The sequence below is a fragment of the Agelaius tricolor genome, unplaced genomic scaffold, assembly GCF_023055355.1.
Source record: "Agelaius tricolor isolate 1412-34295 unplaced genomic scaffold, bAgeTri1.0.p SCAF_1, whole genome shotgun sequence".
NCBI classification, from domain to species: domain Eukaryota; kingdom Metazoa; phylum Chordata; class Aves; order Passeriformes; family Icteridae; genus Agelaius; species Agelaius tricolor.
Window position 1 is genome coordinate 34409123 of NW_027269261.1, and position 19284 is coordinate 34428406.

The window sequence follows — 19284 nt, forward strand, 5'->3', positions numbered from 1 at the left end:
CAAGAAAACTGCAGATCTTGTATATTTAATCAGAGAGCAGTCTAAGGCAGTGATAATAACTCACCGCCTATGCTTAGCAGCTGGGGATTCTCCATTTTGTGAATGTGCAATTGTCACCATAGCTGACCTACAGTGAGATGAACTCAAATGACAGGCAACAGTCATGCAAAGTAGTTTGTCTTAATGTTTGAACAAGATGGCAAAGTAAGTTTGTAAGGAGGATAACAAATGACCCATTAGGAGTTTCTAAGATGACTCTTGAGGAGGCTGTTTTCTCCCTACCCTCCAGAAAGGTTTTGTTTAGAGCCAACGTTTTCTTTTAGGTTTTCCCACTGCCATCATTTTATCAGGATGTCTGCTTTCCCAAGGCTTAATCTCTCAAGTTTTTGAAGTGGCTTTGAGAGTTGGTAATTGTGAGGCCATCTCAGTGTTATTAACATTCTTCGGGATTGGATACTGGATGTATAAAATGGACATTGAATCACCTGCATTTCCCTTTAAGAATTCTAGATTTCAGGAATTTTCAAGAATCACATTGAGAAAATTAAGACCCCACTGCGTAAAATTTGGAAATCCTGAAGTTATTTACAGGCATCACTGCTAAGAGTTGTGATTGCTGCATATTTATTCATCAGAACTACCCTTAATATGCTTGAGAGCATCAGTGTTTGAAGTTATTTGGAGAATGTGGGAAGGCATCTGGGAGACAACTGCTAGATTTAGAGTTATTTGTGGTGCCAGGGGATCACAAGTATTTTAAGGGAATATCTATTAAATCTTTCATAAGTATAATGTGTGTGTATGTGTGACACAGGATGCTTACCCCTTCCCCTTAGTGCACCATCCAGTATTCAGTTCTCTTATACTCAATACTTAATGAGGGTGAGAAATATAAAAAGCTGAGTTGACTGCAAGGAAAACATTTCATTTAGTGGGAGCATTGCTCATGATAACTTCATTTGCTTCTCAGCCAATTCTATTCTATTCTGAAATAATAATCCCACAGAGCCATAGGTAAAATGCCTCTATGGGATTGTTCCCCCCACCATTCTGGGGAAAAAGCCCTCATACATTTGAGTGATATATTTTATACAGACAAATGGGTAAGATAAAGTAAATAAAACAAAGAAGGGATAAAAGTAACCAAATGTGGAGCTGAAAATGTCTGTTCTATTCCCTTTAAATTAACTGATTCACAAACTTTCAGAGCAAGGCTGCATTTGTTTAATATTTCATGATAATCAATTTTCAGCAACAGAAACACAGGAGTGGAAAAGACTCAAAAAGTGACTGGGAATCACTGTTTGCATAGAAATCCTGGCCAAGGCAGTAGAAGTGATCTCTACAGGCTGTAAGCTATGCACTTACCTTCTGGAGCTGCTTTTATCTAAGAATGTCATTTTTGATAAATAGTGCCCATTGTATATTAGGAAAAATCTTGAGAGTTGAGGGAAATGGAAGGCAGTGAGCATCAGAGAGGAAAAAAAAGAATATTGAAAAGAAACTTTAATTATGTTGGATTCAGTTTTTGAGACAGAAAAGAGCGGCATTATCTATCAGATAGTTGACCATCCATCATTCCTGCTCATCGGCCCTCACCACTGGAACATCTGAAATGCATGGTCAATGTGCCAAAGAGACACAGCTACAAAAATGAGGAAAGTTATTGTCGTAGACATCTTTTATGAAAAATCCTTTCCTTAGGATTTTTCCTTCTGAGAAACTGAGAGGCCCCAGGAACCAAATGTAAATAATGGTTATCTGCTGCTGTGGAATGCAGCAGGTGCATCTGTGATTGGCCTATCTTGGTTGTTTTTAATCTATGGCCAATCACAGTCAGCTGGTTCAGAAGCTTCTGTTATCATTCTTTCCTGTTTCATTCTTGCCTAGCCTTCTGAGGAAATCCTTTCTTCTATTCTTTTAGTATAGTTTTAATGTAATATATATCATAAAATCATAAATCAAGCCTTCTGAAACATGGAGTCAGATCCTCATCTCTTCCCTCAACCTGAGACCCCTGTGAACATGGTCACATGTTATATATCTTTAGCTCACTGCTAAGAGTAGCTAAAACAAAAAGTTTCTTATTAGATCCATATAGTATTGTACTCCTGCTTTTAACTAGCCCAAATTTTATGTCTCAGAGTAGAGCTGGACTTCCACTTCAGATAGAGAAAGGTACATTAAAAAAGGTTTAGAGCTTTTCAGATTTTTGATGTTAGTCATTGACCTTAGATTTGAAAACATGCCCAACTGTGCTCAGTGATTTAGTATTAATTACAAATTTTTAAATTGCCATGCTTTAGCTTAAGATTAGTGGGAGTTTGGTCAAAGTTTCCAAATGGACAACAGAGTCCGAGTATTTAATGTTTAATTTGTTTTTTTTGTCCAAACCCAAGATGATCTGTAGTCATGAATATGTGGGAATGAGCTACTTTGTAGAGAATCACATTAGCCAGTGGTGCAACCCCTCCAGAAAGATTTTAGCAGCCATTAAGAGAGAGATTTCATGTACTGTACTCTGATGAATGTAAGGAACAACTGCAGATACTACTGAGTATTATAAACAGAGAATACAGCTTAGGACTCTTCAGATTTGAATAACTAATCAGCACATAGAGGATGTAGAAAGAAAATGCGATTTATTTCAAGATGCAAAATATGTAGGAGCTGTGACTAGAAGATCTAATTAAACATTTGAAATGAAATGTTGGTAAGAATACCTGAGTGGTACGCCCAGTTTAAGCATTGCTCTGGTGAGTAATTAAAAACATTGCTCTGACCTGTAGCGTTTTTAATAGTCACAATGCTGCTACTGTGGATCTGCTGATAATTGCTGTTCTGTAAAACTGTCAGACAGGAGCAGAAGTGAAAAACAAGAGAGGGAGACTAAATGGCACAAAGAAACCACTTAGAAGTCACCTGGTTAATAATCTGAAGTTGTCAGAAACAAAATCATGATTCCTTTATAAGTAAAGAATGACTACAGGCATTAATTGTTCTTTGGATATAGAGAATGAGGGATTTGCTGACTGTGAAAATAAATGAGATAATTCACTGATCGGAACTGATGCTATCCACAGTAAAGAAACTGAGCAGTGCAAATGTATTACCATGCCTTTCATCACTGGAGTGGTACAAGCAGTACACAAATATTTGGATGTCAGTCCTGGGATTGTGGTGAGGCATTGGCATCTCAGCTTTGAAGTCCAGAGTTGTGTTCTTCTGGTGAAAGGTACTGATGAAATATGGAGCTTTGGAGTTTTGCTTGGGATAGACCGTTACATTTCAGATTCTCAACTGAAAAGCAACTAGAGTTCATTACATGTTAGATATTAAAGAATTAGATTGCATTTTATTGGCAGTCTCATAGTTGTTGCTAATTTTTAACACCTGTGAGGGTTAGAGCTTTGTTTTGTTAAATAAACAGTTAGGAGAGCTGAATCAGCTGATGCAGATCATACTGGGATCAGGACTTGAGTTTTACAGGTCAGTTTGTCCTGATTTTTCAGTCTCAGGTAAACAAAACTGTATTAACGTTATGGGAAATTAGTACTACTATCTACTGATATTCCAAGCCACAGCATTTTTCATCCCTCTGGAAAAAATTGGAAGGTCTTTTAGAACAAGCCAAGTCACACAGACACCATTAAAACATCCTCTTGAGAAAGAAGCTGGTTTGTTTTGCATTGTTATTTTCTGCTAAGTAACTTGGTACCTTGCCTCCTTATAGGAGTCACTGCATTTTTAGATATATTGATGCTGCTTTTTCAATTAAATGATCCCAGCACTCCATCACTGCATTTCTCAGAGGTCAGGATTGACAACAAGGTGTTTTGTTGTAAGTGCTTTTCAGAAGTAGTGGAAAGGCAAAAAAAACCCCCAAATGGGTTTGTTGATGGTATTAGTGCCTCTGTTTCAAGTACAAATTGTTTATAATCCATCTGTGCCACTAGTGTCAAGGAATTATTTGTTACATAAGGACTAGTTTAAGGGCATGATATTGGGAGGTACCTGAGTGGAAAGGCAGAAGATAAAAATTTAATGGAAATGTAAACATGACTGCTTGGTTGAGCCCTTTTGTTTTTTTTTTTAATTTTCTTTCAGTGGTACTGAAAGAATGGGATTTCTTGACTTTATGGTACAGTTTTTCTGAAATCTGAACAATTCTTTTTCCCCTGATGGAAAGTGGAAAAAATTATGATATATCATTAAACAGAAGGGCAAAATTTTCTCCTCTTGCTCCTGCATAAATATGGAACAAGAGCCTTTCCTGATGTGCCAGGTACTGGTACTTGTGGAGGCCCACAGGAATGACTGTGATCACCCTGTCAAGCAATCAGTTCCCACTGGTACAATACTGAAGTTTACTAGTGGTGTATAGTAAAATGTGTGAATTAAGTGGCCACTTAATGCCTCTTAGGAACTGTTCTTACTTTACTTGTTAGCTTAAAATATCTATTTTTCTATGCTTAGGTGATAAATTTGTAATTTCAATTTTACAGGGTTGAACTTTGCATTTTCTAGCTAACAGTGGCCTTATGATGCTTTTTTACTGTCTATGGATGTAAAAAAAAAATACTTTTCTCAGGAACCAGTGAGATTTCCTTTCCTTGGACTGAAGCCCTAATTATTTCCAGTCATGTCAAAGGGAATTTTGCTCAGTTATCTTTCAGTACACATTAAGATTCCTACTTCTGAAGTGTTTCTGTAGGATCACATTAGGCTGATTAGATGGCAATTAAGCTCACTGCTCTTTTTGAGCTCTGGTACCATGTTTTTTTCTCCCTTATGCTACTGTCTTAGTGTGACATTAATTTTCACAATTTTCTTATTTCTGGTGGTTCATCTCAGAGTACCCTTAAGAAAATATTGACCAAACTGTAGGTTCTATAGATAATTTAAGGAACTTGAATTTGATGATTAAACCTGCATGGCTTCTTACATGAAATGATAGAAAAAGGGCTTGGAAAATAGAGTCAATGCTCCTGGATCTCTTGAGAACAGGGAAGACAAGTGACCAAAATGAGAGTTTGAGAACCCTGTGAGGGTTTGTGTAGAGGACTCAGAACTGGCTGAGGAGAGAAAACTTGAACAGAGAGCAGCTGAGAGTCAGGACAGCTGGGAGGGATAAAGAGCTTGAAGCTGAACAGGCAACAGGCAGTAACAAAAATACCCAGTGAGGGTGTGTTTAGATCCAACTTATCAACATTTCCTTCTCCTTCTGAGAGGCAGGGAGAGAGAAGAGCTGCAGTGCTGATTTTTATATCGTAATCACAAACACTTCTGGTTACAGCCTCTGCTACTTAGAGCTCCGAGAAATGCTTCAGCCTCACTAGATGTATGGGATATTAACTGAGTATATTGGCTGGGGGTATTTCTCCTCATTTATTTAATGATGCATAAAATGATGGGAACATTTTTTTTCCCTTGCTTGAGATCTTTCTTTTTGATGGGGCATTTGGCAAGAATGATGAAAAATTAAGATGTAGTGCAACTATTCTGGGAGGGCAGAAATTTTCTAGCTTGTTTCTGAAGGTGAGCTGAGGTGCAGGTAGCCTAGCAGACCACAGTGCTGGTGGGCCCTGTTGAATGGGAGAGACCTTGCAGGAAAGAAATCTCCTGGAGTCTGTCCCTGATGCATGACTGAGGGCTGTGTCCAGACTGTACTCCAGATAAATGGTTTTTCATGTGGTTTACTGCTTAGTGCATTTAAGGACTGTGTATCCCTGATCCACTTGTGTTGGACAGACCACTGAACATCTCTTCACTGGTAATACCTGACAGATGTCTGAACTTTGCTACTGCAATAAAACCAGAAACATGCATGAGGGACTTCTGGACCTCCCCTCTCAATGACACCTATGAGATACTCTATAAAAGGACCAGCTGCCAGTCTGCCAGAGAAGAAAAGCTGTAGCTTGGAGATACCACAATTAATTCCCTTTCTAACTTATACTAGATTGCAGATGTATTACAAGAAAGCCCAGACTAGAATCACTCTCAGAAGATTCGGTTGTTGGGAGGGAAGCCAGAGTGTGCATGGCCAGGGACAGAGAAATTTGTATTCTGTGCTTTACAGCCCTATATATCACAACATAAAAAGGAAAAAGAAAAAAAAAAAAGACAAGGAAGGCAGACTCATTTGACTGGCTGGTAAAACACTAATCTCTCAGTGAGGAAGCAGACCTGTTATTTTAATGACATAAAACCGTACCTGAAACACTGTTTGAAAAACTGCAATTTTATTTTTAAAGAAAGCTTTCAAAAGTGCCCAGTACAAAAGCAAGGGAAAAAAGCCAAGGCTCATTTTTTTCCCCTTTTTCCATATAATTAAGATAAAGGCAGTTTCTGCCAACATTGAAATGAAGGGAGCATTGACAGTATTCAATAAATGGGCAGGCTTAAATCAAAACTTAAGTCGTAAAACCTGAAAGCATGGAAGAGTTGTAATTCAAAATCTAGCTTTTTAGTTTTAATTAACAGTTAATTAAGCTGATAGTTAAAGTCCCTGTCATGCTGTGCAAGAGAAAGAGGTAATATTAAAGCTGCTGTAATATATTTTAAAAAAAGATGTCTGAATCTCACAGCATGTAACCGTAACCTTCAGAATGCTAGCACAGCTTTTGTTGCACAGGCTGAAAGGTTAAAAACTGTGGGGAAAGCTTCTCCTTGACACTAAGAAACACCTGTTCTCACAAGATAGAATTTAGTGCATTGCTGGATGAGATTTGACATTTCTGGCAAACAGTAACTATGCTCAAATAAAAGACAGGACACAATCTAAATAGATGGAAATTTTTTGTGGCTTTCCTCAGTGGTGTGCCTCTGTAGGAGGAGGAGGGGAAAAAACCCCATCTCCTTAGAGCCCCATCACCATCAGAAGATGTCCTTAGCTGAGACAGTTCCTCCCGGGGTGCCTTTTTCCTAATTACACCACTTCTGCAGGAATCTCAGATTTGGAGAAACTATGGAGTATTTTGCTTGATTCAGTAAAGAGTCATTTTGGTCAAGTGGATAAACCAGCAAAGACTCAAAACGGAAACTTGTGAAAGAAATGTGTCCTTGTAAGTGTGACTGAAGTGTAATTTATATTGATAAGTGTTCACTTTGATATTTGTTCACAGTGCTGTGGCATGTCTTGTCAATGCGACGAATGAAATCAATACTTTAGGACTGCAACCCTCAGAAATGGATGGGCAATCAAGTCCTAAGAGGATGAAAAGTCAGACAAGCTATGATTTGGGTCAAAAAATGATGACCAAAGCCTAATTTCTAACACAACTGCTCTCCTTCCCCCCCTCCCCCCGCCTCTGTATTTATAAACATGGTTTCCAACCAAAAGAGGAGGGAGATGAGATCTATATGAACTGAACAGGCTACAATTTCTGCTTAATTTCAGATGAGCCACTGAAATTATGGTGAAGTAATCTATGTTTTAAAAGTTCTTATCCCAGAAGAACATCCCAGAAGAACACAGTAGTTGACACAGTCATGTTTTTTTTTTTTTTTTTTTTTCCCTTAAAACTTGTATTTTGTGCTCAGGCACTTGATCATTTAAGTCATTTGAGTGTCTGCATGCCTCTCTGATCTGGATGAGGCAGATGTTTGGTGATTGCTGTAATGGTATATCTGTTCTTCAGTGAAAATATTTCCTTTGATTTGTGGTGCAGTAAATAGCTTATCAATGCCTGGCACAAAATTGTTATCTTTATCTCTTTGTAGATGTGTGTCCCCTCTAAGCCTAATGGATATTTCAAATCAGTGATTGCTAACATAGTTTGACAAAATAAACTGAATATCATAACAAAAAATGATTGCTGCTAGCCAGGATATTATAGCATTACTCACCTCTGCTTTCTGATGTTTTAATGCCACTTTGAATGATAGATAATGAGGAATGGCAGAAGGGCAATGCATTGCAGCCAACAGAGTGGCTGTGGTTTTCTGATACCAACATTAACAGCTGTGCTCAGACCATTAATATCAGTGTTTGTTCACAGCTCCATGGTGGTAAGGCAGTCAAGGCATTGCCTGTTCTTTTTTGAAAGTGACAAATGCAGGTTTTCAAATCCTCCTGGAACACTGACTTTTCAAAGATGACTGCTGTACCTGAGAACTGTGCAATGTACTCTTTGCAATACTTTTCTTCTTTTCAGTAATAATGTGTTAGAAGAACAGTAATTAACATTACAGTAATTAAGAACAGTAATAAACATTACTTCTTTTCAGTAATAATGTGTTAGAAGAATTTCTCTGGATTTGAACCTTTCAGCTGATTATAAGCTCTGTTTGAAGGGTCATATATGGGATTTCTCATGTGTTGATTTGTTGGAGCATAATTTAAAAATGCTACCTAATTACCCATTTCTTTTCCTCCTGAACATTCAGTCCCTTCTATGCCCACTTAGCAGTTTTCATAGACTTGCAAGAGTTCAAAATCTTTGATATGTTTTTGTTGATCTCAAACATACTTGAAAAATATCATGGGGAAGACACTAGGCAAAAATCTAACAAATGTCTAAAATTCTTGGAAACCAGACATAGAGGACTGCATTCTTGTAATGTCTCATCCCATGTCTCTGTGGTTTCTGTATCTTCTCTTTCACAGAGAATGATGTAAATGTTTATCTGAGTTTTTATTTCTTTGTTTGTGGGTTTGTCTGTTTTTTCCTCAGTAAAAGGATGTATGTTTTGATGGGTCATAGCAGTGGCAGCAGCAAAGCTACCAAGTTTCCTGTTTTGGGCATCTGCAGAGAGAGGGCAGCCTGCCAAACTTGTAAGCAGCACCTCCCAAGCATCTACTGCAAGACTAGGTATGCCTGTTGTGAAAGGTGTTGAATACACATAATAATGAAATAGTACCTTTATTATCTACTGTCTCAGCAGCTACATAGCCATTTACTAGGGAGTCATATGATCGGGGAGCAAATAGGCAAACTGATTTGTGACAAAGTTATTAAAATTAAAAGCTAAGCTTTTATGCTTATTTAGCTAATGGTCTATAGTGCCTGGAGGAGGTTAATCAGGATTTGGCAGAATGTTAAATAATCTTCCTTTCCTTCTGTGTTTTTTGTTTGGAAACTGTTATGTGGGTCCTGTTGTCAGCAGATAAGCTGTGTTTGCCGGGTTAGTCAAGGGGGCATTTTGACCTGTCTTGTTGGGTAGATTGGTGGTGTAAGTTTTTTTTCTTTCTTCTTTTTCCTTTTCTGATGGTCTTGAGAGGCAACATGGACTTTGATTCTCCTACTTAAAAGAGTCAAAGATTTTATATTCTCACAAGCAAGATGCTTGCAGATTCTTAGCACCATGAGGATCATTTTGGTCTGTTTTGTGCTTTTACTTCATCTATTGGGCTGTTTTATTTTATATCCAGTTATGCTTCTGTTTCAGAGTAGCTCATCTATAATACAGTAGCATTTAGCTTTTCACTTCTCTTTCATTTATAGTCATTTGGGAAGCATCTTCTGTGTTACACTTTTGAAAGTACATGCTGTGTAAGTTTGTAGGAAGTCTTCTGCCCAGCAATCAGCAATACACCTTTTTTCCAAAGTTTAATTAAAGTATTTGATCTTCTGTGTATGAAGCTTTGCTTCCCCAGAAAAGTTTCAGCCTCTATGAGTGTGAATTGTGATCCATTATTGGATACTAATTCTTCTGGGCTCCACTCTGTGGGAAAGGGTGGACAGGAAAGTAATTACAGTAGCAAGTGTTCCTTGTGACGTAAATGCTATTTCTGGCCATTTATTGAAGAAATTTCTCAGCATGATGGCAAAGCAGAAGTCAATGGTGCATGAACAAATAGGTCTTTGATATCAGTAGCAAACCTTCCCCACAATGAATCACATAAAGGGACAGGCTGCAATGGTGATGCCAGGGCTCTGCTGCTTTGCCAGGAGACTGATGATAGGGGTCCTGGAGTTGCTCTTTTGTTCTGACAATCCCTTGACATGAATTGTAATCCAGATGGAGAAATCATCACTGTATATTTGTAAATTCTCTAGAATAACAGATCACTGACCAACTTGAACCATAGCTTTCTGATGGGGAAGGGTTACAGAATAGCTGGAATAGTGGCTAGGTAGAGGTGGATAAGGGGATTTGGAACTAGCAGATCTTGTGGGCAAGATGCTGTGTCATTTTTGTAGGACTGGCCTTATTAAACTAGGAATACCAATGGCTCTATAAATTAGAGCACTAAGCCATAAATCTGTAACCCTAAAGTATGTACTTTATCTAAAATGGAATGCTCTTCTCAGTTTCTTCAAGTGGTCTGGGTTCAAATGCAATGTTATTTTCAGTGTCCTGTAGATTTTTGCAAGTTTTGCAGGAGCCCACATTCATAGATGGAGAGAGTGGCAGTCACAATAGTGTCCAGTAATACAAATACCTGGCTGTTTGCAAATCAGCATTTCACTACCTCGAGTCTTTGCAGTTCCACAAAGTTTTGCTCTAAACAATTGTGCAGCAGATGCACAGTTAAGGAAAAATACACCACGTTGTACAATTTAAGCCAGAACATATTTGTAATCATGATGTGGATGAAACTTATGTAATTGCATTTGTTCATTCTGAATTTTACTCTTATTGGAGACAAAAAGCACAAAACCAGAGAATTCTGCCAACATAAGGTGGGAACTGACAAAGCTCAGTTTCCACCTCACCTTGTGAAGGTGCTATAATACAGCACAAACACAAAGGTAAGGTTGTACTACAGAGATTAACAAATCTTTCCTGATTAAACACCATTATGTTGATGTCAGACTTTAGACTGATTATTGGGAAACATAGTTGTCATTCTTTAAAAAGCTTTGGGTGTAGAATTAAATCTGTAGCATACCCATTTGAAGTGGAGAAATCTACCAAGCGAGCTAACTGCTGTGTAGATTTGTTTGTTCTTGCACAATAGTATGTAGCAGTACACAGTCTACCAGGCTAAATGATGCCTTTGTGCAGTTTGAAAATATGACTTCTGATTTTTTAAAATGTAAATATTTCTATTATATGAATCGTACAGAAGACTGCATTTTGTTTCTGTGAACAAACCCTTTTCATGTTTTCTCCAGAACAGTTACTGATATTAGCCTGTTACAGTAGCATAAAGTGCTCCTAGAATATTACAGCAAGTTGGTATTTCCATGTTTCCCATAACTATGCATAATATGAAATACAGCAAGTGCACTATCTGGGAAAAAATCATATGCTTGTACCAACCAAGCATAGAAATTGGTTCCCCAGATCACTCACTGCATATAGTGGAGGGTCAGCAAGTGACAAACCTCGAAAGCATTGCAAGTAAATGAATTCAGATAATGCAGAGACCATAGAACTGCTGTTTGACATTTATTAATCACCTGTATCTGTCCTTCTGATGTAGCATAACTAAAAGTTCCCAACACAATGTACACTGGAATATTTACATATAAACTTAAGAGGCATGCCTGGAGCAGTAACTTTATTTACCTGTTTTTACAGGAAACAACACACCATACTCAGCAAAATGCTCAATTTTTCTGCTGCATTTATATCCAAATTTCTTTGCTTTATCTCCAGGGTCATATCCAATGTGTTGTGCAGACCAGAGCAGCAAACTGATTTTCCTTGCAATATTGCATTTGGCAGAACCTGTGGTTTGATTTTTGCACTGTTGTAATTTTCCATAGAGTTCTTTACCCCATCTTCTGTCTGGCTGCCTAGTTTGAGCAGTGCCTCACATCCCATAATTTATCACTCTTTTGCTATTGCTGACTCAATCTGAACACCAATGATTTTAGACTGCTGTGACTATGCAGTTTTCAATACAATTTGTAATTTGAAGCTAGATTTTGAAGCTTTTAATCTTCCATGCTTTCAAGCTTGTATGTGACAGTGATGTTAGCAATGCAACAACCTAGTTTTGCTAATTTACTCACTTTATCCTTATGCTGATGTAACTCATTGTACCCAGGTATAATATTTGCCCTGCAAATGAAATGTCCTTAAATGTACATGTAGGTACAATGTGCTTGCCTGTTCTGTGCACGACTTATCAGCAAGAGGAAATATGTACAGCATGTACTGAGCTTTGTCTTCAAAAGTTCAAGAGTTTAAAGCATGTTAGAGAATGTTTTACTTCCTCAGAAAGATGGCAGCCATTAATTTCAATTACATTGCTTTCCAAGATTCCAGCTCTGAGAGTGGAGTGAAATTGCAGGTTCTCTGAATTTGCAGAAATAATCCAGAGAAGTGGATGGATAGAGAAAAGCCAGGTAGCCCAGAGCCCCACACAAAGAGATAGGATTCAGAAATGGAGTTTTGTAGACTTTCTCACATCTGAGCACTATAACTTAATGCTTCACCAGGTGTGAAGTATCCCATAATAACTGGAATTACCTTTAGTACTGTTCTGAGATTCCTTGTCCCTGCTTCAAGACAAAGTTAAACTGAAAGCTCACTGTTGGAAATAAACCACATTGACAACATTTTACACTGATGTCTAAAATCAGAGTGAGTGGGACAGAAGAAGCTAATGCAAAGAAATATGTTCATATTAAAATTAATATGATTTCTACTTGATTTATAGGCTGTTAGTTTTGGGAAAAAGAATTTCAAAGATAGTTTATCAAAGATACTTGTCAACTTGCATCTAAAATGTTTCACAAACATTAATAGGTCCAGCATAATTTTGTGAGCAGCCTTTCATTTCATAAGATGAAGGATACCTTCATCTTACGGAGTATATGCCAAGGGAGATTCTTATGTATGTTTCACCTGAACATGTCTTCTTATAATCATTGTTAATTTACAAAGATTTGAAGACAAAAGAATGTTATAAATTCATTCTGAAGGGAAAAAAAATTGCTAGGTTGAAGAACTGTATTGATCACAATTCTTTATGCTTTTACTCTGTAGAAGAAAAGGGTGTGGGGAATGAGTTTTTAAGATTTGTTTATGGCTCATTAGTCTGCTCTGATTTTGATTGGTAACAAATTCGACTAATTTCTCTTAAGTCAAGTATGTTTTGCCTGTGAGGGAAATTGGTGAGTGATCTCTCCCTGCCCTTATCTCAACTCCTGAGCTTTCTGTTGTATTTTGTCTCCCCTGACCTGCTGAGGAAGGCAGTGATGGAGCGGCTTCAGTGGGTACCTGGTGTCCAGCCCAGTCAAGCCACCACACCATGATACTTTTGATCTGGCTGAAATCTTTTTCCCACAGTGTTTAAAGCTGACAGTTCCAAACTGGCTGTAAGACCTGTAATCCTAGAAATGTAGGGATGGGTCAGCCTTGTTCCAGTGCCTGTGTGTTTGGGGATCCTGACCAGAAGCCAAACAAAACGCTACTGTACGCTTCTTGTTCCCAACTGCAAAATAAACACCATAAATAAGCAATGTCTTATTTATACCAGCAATTTGGTATCTTTCACAAACTCAGCCTTCCTTTTTTTTACCTGAATAGGAGAATGCATGTATAAAAAAACTTAAAAAGCAGCTCCACTGACCATGCCATTTAAAAAATTTTTTAAAGCCATACAGTTCATATGTTCCTATAAACCATACGTAGTGGCTTGTTTCATATTGCATTGGGTAGGCTATTCTATGGATTAAACTTTGACTCACGTTTATATCACTTCTGCAGTAACTGCTTTATCATGGTTACATTGTTACCATTACAATTTAACCTCAGGTAAAGAAGAAATAAAAATCTCATAGGTCTGCACAATATTTCTGCCTATAAATCTGGTGATCATGGCTTTATATTTTCTACCTCAGCTAATACAAAGTCAGTTCCTATTTTCCAATAATACAGACTGAGGTCATGCATTCTCAGTCAAAAGTAACTATCTCATGGATCCTGCTGCCCGTAATCCATGTTTCAGTGCAAGCAGAAAAAGTCCTAATAATAATTAAGGGAGGAAACTACCATTTGGACTTTTCTACCTGTAGTATACAGAGCACAAATGAAATCAATGCTTCCTACCATGAAGACTTGTTCAGAAGCAGGTAAAGGGCTGGAGACAGAGCAGTAAGGTGTAGTGTCCTGAATGTCAGTGTGGACAGGCTGATTTCCAGTTGAAAATGCCAGAGCAATGGTTACTGAGTCCTTTGTCAGACTCTGGACACTCTCTGTGTGTACATCAGGTGAGTATCTGACCTTGGTGAAATTAGTTTCCTTTTCAAAATAAGCCTTATCAAAAAAGAATGCTCTTTGCTACAGCAGTGCAGTGCTTTGGAATACCAGGTGTTGTGTCTGTATAAGTTGGACTGTTCTGTTCCCCCATCATGTAATGGTTCTGCCCTGGTTCTCCCTTCCCTCCTTTATGCTGCCAGTTATCCCAACTCCTCCCCAGTTGCCTTGGGGATCAATGTACCCTTTCTCAAATCCCTCCCCGGTGCCCTGTCCGTCACTCGGCGCTCCCACCCTTCTCTCTAGAACTCTCTAGAAACTTCCAGCTAGCGCATCGAGTGATTGGCTCAGGGGCCAGGGCCCCACCCTCAAGTTATCCCCATTGGGGTTTTCCCTATGTCAATCTTTTGTATCCCACTCCCCTCTGAAACCCTATTCATCCAAGGACTGACTCCTCCCTTGTTTCCCTCCCTCCTTATAAGCTGTTGCAACTTCTCCCTCTTTCTCTTAGGCTGTCGGTTCCCCTGGGGCCCAATAAACCTGGATTCACCACAGCTGGAGAGTGCTCAATTCTTATTTCTGCTGACTGTAGCCATAAGCCAAGCCATGTCCCACCACAAGGTCACACTGCTGTCATAGCACAGAGCGTTTGCCTCAGGTGCTGTCCTGAACCACGGAGATCGGGACAGTGCCCCCGTACTGCTAGCGGTGCTGGATAGCCAGCCAGGACATCCGAGAAGGGCAATTCTTCTCCAGCTGACTGCTTCAACCAGGACTGGAAAACATTCAGTCAGAATTGCTAAGTGAGATCTGTGCAGAATTTGTAGTGAAGAGCTCAAGCCTCCCTTTGTTAACTAGCTAAATACGTACCCAACAATTTCAAGCCAGAAGATCTCATCTTTGGAGGAGCTGTTCCTACTCCAGTTGAAATCTATGAAGCTTTTTGTGGTGACTTCATTGAAAACAGATTTTCTCTCTCTCTCTTTCACTAATTTGTCAAGTCAACACTGAAAAAGCTTAGTATTTATGTTAATTGACAGCAGAGTTTTGCCGAAAAGCTGTGAAAAGTGGATGAGTGGGTTGTAAAAAAGCAGCAGCATAAATGCTAAATGTGGTTAATCTGGAAAAGTGTTTGAGAAAAGTGAAAACAATTACCATTAATAGTTTATTTTAGAATCTCATTAACTAACAATTAATTTGGAATGCCTTAATAAAGCAAGGTAGAGAAGTTACGTAATCAGTAAGGTTTTGTTCTGATCTTATTTGTATCTTTGAAAATAACACTGCTTGCTCTGTTGAAACCAATTAAATTATAATAGCCAAATCAGGAACACCCCTTGCTCAATTAACAACAATTTAATTTATATGAAGTGCCTCAGGAATGTGATGGGGTTAACCCTGGCTTCTGTCACCTGAGTACCTAATCTAAAAGACGTATGGTTAAACTGATACTGACTGTCACAGAATTGATGAAACTGTGACCGTTTAGAGTTACCTGACAAGTGCTTCTCCTTTGAACCATTTCTGATGTTTTCATGTATATTGCTATGCAAGGACTCAAGAGAAAATACTGTGATCAGAGAGAGCAAACTATCAAAGTTTAGAAGTAGATGAAATGGTAAGAATTGATTAGATTTATTTTTTACTACTTCTTCATTACCACAGCACTTCAGATGGAAATTATCTCCAGGGAATTTTTGCATTGCTTTGAAGAACAATATTATAATATTAAAAAAATGGAAAGCATAAAAAAATGAACTGCTGTGGTGTTTAAATCTGAACACTAATAATTACCAAAAAAACTCTAGATATTGGTTTATTAAGATCATTGAGAAAACCCACCAACCAAAGATAGCTAATTTTTTTAATAAGTCGGTGGGGTTAAAAAATGTGCTTGGCAGTAGTTAAGGTCTCAGAGAGATAAGGAACATTTTCTAAGGAGCAATTTCCTCTGAGTTGAATTTGGGGTATTATGACAGCAAGCATTTTCTTACTCAGATCTGCTGCCACTAAGGTTTTGGTCCTCTGTGATCGCAGACCCCAGAGCACACTTCACTATGGGCTTTCTTACCATATTTTTGTAGTAATGGATGCATTAAACATAAGGATGGAAGAATCTGTGGAGTATTTATTGACAGAAGTAATCTGGAAAGATGATGTTACTCCCTCTGATTGGTGCTTAATTTTTCCTTTTAGAGAGACTGGTTTTGATAAGGGTGTACAGTGTTCAGAGGGACCATCTAAATCTGTTACTCAACATCAGCTGCAGAACAGTTGAAGTCTGAAGAATTTGCAATGTTTTCCCAGTTTTTATGTTTTCACGGGAGATACTGTATTGTCACAGTCTTTTTCTAGTAATTATCCAACTTCTATTAGAAGATAGATCTATTTCCCCAGCTACTTCATTTTACTCTGTCCTTGAGCAGAACTAAGCCATTAAACAGTGCTGAAGTTTATTAATTCATTACCACATAATTCTCTTACATATATCTGTGCTATCCTACCATTTCTTTGCTATGATTTTACAATGCAGTACTGAAAAAAGTCTTCTACTATTGAGGCCATACTATGCTTCAAATTCAATTTTAGAAATCTCTGTTCTATAAAATAAAATCAAAAATGCTTAAAGCTGAACTACAGTAAAAAAATGCTTCTTCAACAGTCTGCAAATAAAAAATAGTGGAACTCTTTGTTTTTAATGTATCAAGTCAGCTTGCTTTTTAACTGAGAGGTTTCAAATGCACTTACTCAAACACAGCTGTGTGCATTGCTCTATTGTATTCCACTAAAACCAGGTAAGCCATTCTGAGGTGGAAAATGCAGGTAGCAATGTGTAATATTATTGCCCACAGGGTAGTACTACTAGGAAATAGAAAATAATAATGATAGTTTTCATTAATGATTTATAGGAATCTATAGTGTTATAACCATAAAGTTGTGATAGGAACAAGAAGCATGCTGCTGGTCTGTTAATATTACAGTTTAAAATTATTCCTTATTCATGTATAATTTCTTCAAATCTTATGTAACATATCATGCATCATAATCCAGCAATTGCAACAAACCTGATTCCAAAAAATCTGACTCTGAGTCTCTGACAGGAAAAATCTGATTCTGCAGTTTAATAATGTTTGCTATGGTGTATGTGGAATTGTCTGTGAGCTGAGCCCATCTTGTCATCGGAACAATTCAGTAGGATCACAAGATCCTGATGCAGCGAAAGTTTTATTCACTGGCTCTTTACTTCTCACTCCGGGGTGGTGTTACGCAAGGAAATTTTGCTGTGTGAATTGCTGCATCTTCCACAGCAATGCAGCATTTTGTTGTTTGGTGTAATTTACACATTCCAAAAGACAATTCTCTCACAACTGGCACTGCTTGACATTGTTCTGTGAGATGTGTTCCCAGACACTTGGAAGAATCGCTTGATTTCAGGATTGGCACAGAAAAGTTGCAGTATAATGTAGTTCTAACTATATCTGCAAAGATTTTGTGTGCTTGTGATGACTGTATTGTGATAGAACAACAGCAACAAAACAAAGACAGTGAGTTAAATAGCTTTTTTTTGTGAAGAGAAGTGGTGGCTTTAATTTTTAATTGACATATGTGTAAAGGGCACAGCATGTGAAATAGTCAGTTATAACTCTGTTGGTTCACTGAAATGGTATTTCCAAAGTCACAGCTTGTTTTTCACTAAATACCTACAAAAAAGATACGTAACCATATTCTATCTTTCCTTTTTTTCTTTTCTGTAAAGAAAGGAAGGAAGTTTTAATTTCCCAAATTATATATTTCAAAGTGTATATACAGCACAGGCAAATAATATATTTTGAATCTTTTTAGTCATCTAAATCTAAGACGGACTGATGAACAAGTGTTTGGAAGAAAATTCCTTGTTTAGTGTGGAGTAATTTATTAGACTAATAGGAGAGTATTTTTCTTCCAATGTATTTATAGAACAGAAAACCCTAACCATCTTCCATTTCAGGCTTTTTGAAACGTTAATATAATAGATATGTATGACATAGCACTTACAATCTTTAAAAGAGTAGTTATTAAAATGAAATTAGAAATCCAGATGAATAGTATTAGGATTAATTGAGGGATTCCTCTAATGAATTTTGGTATTGGATTTCTAATGGTCAAATTTTAATGAATTTAAGAGTTTGCAAAGAACTAGTTCTTTATAAAAGTCAAAAGTTGAAATAAGACAGAATTACCTTCATGTGCTTGATTTTAAATGCAGAACAATGAAATGCATACATATTGTATTTCGTATGTTGAAAGGAGTATCGTTATCAACAGAGACAGATGTGATATCATAAGTCATTAAAAGGCTAAAAGGGAAATTGCCTCAATTTTGATTTTAAATATGGAGATGAAATTATACTGTGATGCTGCAGAAACTCGAACTCATTCCATAAAGGCACAACAATGAATAAATGCTTTGACCAAGATATTAATACATGTTATGGGAAAAATTAATAAATGATCTTTAAATATAGATTAATTATTATAAAATCTAAGGCATTTTTATGTACAAAAATAATTAATTTTGATAGTCTCTAGCAAGCTTTAATTTTTTTTTTACATTAAAAAACTTTATCAAAGTCTTGATATACTTGCAAATACAGTACTTCAGAAATATTAGGAAAAAAAGAATTGATAGATGCCTTACAGGACTTATTTCCGCACTGGGATTCATCCACAGCTTTACTAGAATGGCAATCTGATCTACCATTAAAGCCTACTGGAGGTGTTTAGCGCTTAATGAAGGAGAGGACATAAATCTTTAGGTAGAAAATCAGCTGCACAGTGTCTCTTTATTGCCACAGGAAAAATTCCTGAATAAGAAGTATCTTAAAACTGAGGGCACTGGAACTGCTGGAGGAGTGTTATGATATTTCCTGAACAATGTCTTATATGCAACTTGGGCAGAATATGAGTGAGAGAGAAATCAGTATCTGTCAGCTAAGGCTGGTGAACAAATTGATAAGTTCTCCCACCATGGTTGTCAGTTTGGAAAGCATCCATAAACTTGGGAAGAGTACTGATGGTTTATTGATCCTTAAGAAAGGAATATTTTGGACATTTACATCTCTAAGGGTGCATAAAATGAAAGTTCTGTAATGAATAGTCAATATACTCTTGGTGTCTGTGTGCTTTTGTTGGTCATCTCAG